This window comes from Lissotriton vulgaris, chromosome 1_1, assembly GCF_964263255.1.
Source record: "Lissotriton vulgaris chromosome 1_1, aLisVul1.2, whole genome shotgun sequence".
Lineage (NCBI taxonomy): Eukaryota > Metazoa > Chordata > Amphibia > Caudata > Salamandridae > Lissotriton > Lissotriton vulgaris.
The window spans coordinates 246352218-246355681 of record NC_141685.1 but is presented as its reverse complement, the minus strand read 5'-3'; the positions used below and the strand labels follow the sequence as shown (position 1 = coordinate 246355681).

The 3464-nt window shown below is 47.0% G+C and overlaps 1 non-coding gene across 1 annotated transcript; it reads left to right on the top strand.

Annotated features, from left to right (window-relative positions):
* The first annotated feature begins 963 nt into the window (after positions 1-963).
* On the top strand, positions 964-1035 carry TRNAE-CUC (transfer RNA glutamic acid (anticodon CUC)). The gene has a single exon. It is a non-coding gene; the product is annotated as a tRNA-Glu (tRNA).
* Positions 1036-3464: the final 2429 nt, after the last annotated feature.

The following is a 3464-nucleotide window of genomic DNA, read 5'->3' as shown; positions in this document are numbered from 1 at the left end:
GACGGGGAGGAGTTATTTTATTTATTTTTCAAACTCATACTACATTTTGAGCATGAACACTTATTTTGAATGCAATACTGATATATTTTTTATGGACACCGCAGCTCGTACAACTTAAACCATTGCCTAAAGCAATCACATACCCTTCACAATCTATCGTGGAGTTTGTAAGTGCTACCTACACCTTCTGAAGTAGATTTCTGCCGTTTTTATTTTAAGCTGCTGTGTACTTTCTTGGAAATGAAAACGTGTAATGGAGGGTAATTATTGAAATAAAAATCGGAGTACTACATAATAAATAACGTGTAAATTAGTATTTTTTCACGCTAAATAAAACAAATAAGCGGCGGGCTTATTTAAGTGAAATGGTTTAGAACTTGCAGGCACATTGTGAAATCAAAAGAACCACTGCCCCGGACGTGCACTCCCTACCACCCCCATCAGAGCTTTTATGTTTTCTGGGGCCAGGCATGTCTTCCAATCCCAGGTCAGGTGTTTACGGTGCATGCTGGGACTTGTAGTCCCGTTTATAACACTCTACTATCAGGGTCACGGGTCCCATCATCCAAAGGAGACTGTCAGGGGGGCTGCTCGTGCAGGTGTGCACCTGGGACCCCTCTGAGCTGCCCTCCCTCAGGGAGCCCCGAAAAGAAGCTCTGGTCGCCCTTTTAATTGCACTTTCTATTTAATTTGATGGTAATTGATTCTTGATGTTTCCTTCCACCAGTGTGTGAGGTGAGGGTGTCAGACGTCTTCGATGCTTGGAAACTCTCCACAAACTTCGACCTATTTAAGGCACAGTCGTTGTTTTCCTCGTAGTTTGCCTGGAGTGCACTTTCTGTGTCTGCTGCTATATTCCTTCCTCTAATAAATATTAGCGTGTTTTACCTACTTCACTTGACGAAGAAAATTCAACTCAGGAAGATATTCAGCTACACAGTGCACTTCACACTACTCAAGCGCTCCCTGGTGGTCTAGTGGTTAGGATTCGGCGCTCTCACCGCCGCGGCCCGGGTTCGATTCCCGGTCAGGGAAGGACAATTTTGCTTCGATTTGTTCGAATTCTGGCCAGGGAACGATTTTATTTTTCATTGTGTTTTTTATTGTACTGGAACACATTTTTTATATTAAAAAATTGGGACTGTTTTATTACATGTATTTCTCCTTCAATTGAGTGTCACCAGTTATAACAACATTCCACTCTCAGAGGAAAGCCACTGACAGAAGAGCGAGGGCTGCTGGGTCACCATACTGATGATTGGCTTAGTAGATTCAGGAGACTTTCACTGAGAACCTTTAGTTCTGACTAGTGTGAAACTATTAGAGTTTATTATTGATCAGAATCAATAACAATAGCAAATGACATAGGATGACGTTTAAACAAGATGAAAGAGAATGTAAACAGAGTTCAATATTAGCAATAGCTCACATATAGCGCATCATTTTTATTATTAGAAAATTAGTGCTTGATCCCCCCGCCCCCGGCCCGAAGATTTCATCATCATTCTAATTCTGTATCACAATACATAATTCATTAACCCCTTGTATGCTTGTGACGGAACTGCTCCGTCACAAGCCACGGGTGAGCTGTGCTTGTGACGGAACGGTTCCGTCACGGCCCGCTCGGCGCGCCTGCGCGGTGCTGATTTTGCGCCTGCGCAGCGCGTTCCATTGGGCGGGCGCGTTCGTGACGGAACCGTTCTGTCACAAGCACAGCTCACCCGCGAGCTGTGACGGAGCGGTTCCGTCACAAGCACGTGACCACCGCGCGGCAGCCCTACCCCCTTAGCGCTGCGGCGGAATAGCCGCCGCAGCGAAGGGGTTAACTTTGCTTCTTCTGTTTGGTCTCCTAGAAATCCTTCATGTTATCATAAAGCTCACTTTGCACTCCCCGTCTCTTTCGTTTTCTTTCTCTCGCTGTTGACCTCTTCTTATTCCCACGTTATTTCCTTTGATGATTACATTTCTTTGCATCATTTCAAGAAAATAAGCACATATGAATTCCAATAAGTATGACAAACATTGGTGTTAATAGCAGCTTCAAAACACACTACCTAGCCATTGGCCTATCTTTACAAACTTGTTACCAATCGATCTGAAAAATGATCTGAATCCTTCCCGGGGGCATGTCTCTTCTAGTTTAGTTATTTCATGCAATATGTTTATAACATTAACAATATAGCCATTAAGCTTATCATCTATTTGAGGAATGTAAGCATAGCACTGTCGAGCATTGATGACTTTGTAAACTCCACTGTGAAGTTAGGGTTCTTCACCTGAATTCAAAGATGACTCATATGCTGCAGTTAGGGGAAGTCTGTTTATTAAATTCTAATCACCGCAAGAAGAGCTCCAAGCGTCTTACTCTCTCCGTGCTCCGGTCGCTCACCAATGGCCCATCGCTACCCGCGCATGCGCCCATCGTCTGCCCTCACGTCCTTGCGCGTTGCGTCATCACGCGGCTACAAGGACTAGTGCGCAACACTACATATCTCCCCTTTTTATACATATACAAAAGAATGCTACGAGTCCACAGGTTTAACATTCCCCCAGTTCAAAGTCTCTGAAATGAGCAGGCCTGACCACCGCCCTTCTGGAGTTCATCCTCATCTGAATTATTTACTACTGCGCAACCTCCTCTGATGTGTCCGTAAAACCTACTTTTTGTCCCAATTTTTTTGTCCTGAATTTTGACCTTATATCCTGAATTTCTGTCCTGAATTTTGACCCTTTGTCCTGAATGTTTACACTCACCGTCCTGAATTTGCACCCATGCCAGTTGGTCACCCTAAGGACACCAGCAGCAGAGCTGAGACCCCATACAGCCACAGGGGGCCTCTCTAAAGAAGTACAGAGGGAAGTTAGGATGGTCTCTGCCCTCATCCATTCTGATTTGTGCATCCCGAGCTCCCAGAGTCCTCCTCTCACAAGGGGTGACCCTGCAGCCGGGTTGGGGAGGTTTGGTTGCTGCTCTGGACACTACTTCTTCTGTGGAGTCATCAAAGGACCCATATTTGTTTTTTGTCGCAGCCCCACCCGGAGGTGTCTGCAAAAGAGTGTAGATGTGTTTTGTGCAATTCAAACAGATGATTTAACCCCTTCACTGCCGCCGCAGTGCTAAGGGGTCGCGTGGCCACGGCGGTGATCGGAATGGCCGCCTTTCCGTGAAGCTCCTCCATGCAGGGCTCCTGACGGCGGCGACTGAGATGTAAACCGTCACTCTTGTTCCCCACATCCTTGCGGATCCGAACATTGATGTCGCCCCGCTCATCTGGGTGACTTGAGAGAGCGCGGGAGCGGCCTGCCGACTGTGCACGGTGGAGGAGATGCAGGGCCTTCGGACCTCGCCGCCATTTTCTCTAACTGCGTCGGATCACTGGTGAGTGCCGCGCGCTGCCTGGTCGCCGGGCATTCACCCATTCGGGCGTCTCCTGCGGGGTTTCTCGCACGCTGCCCGTCCGCTT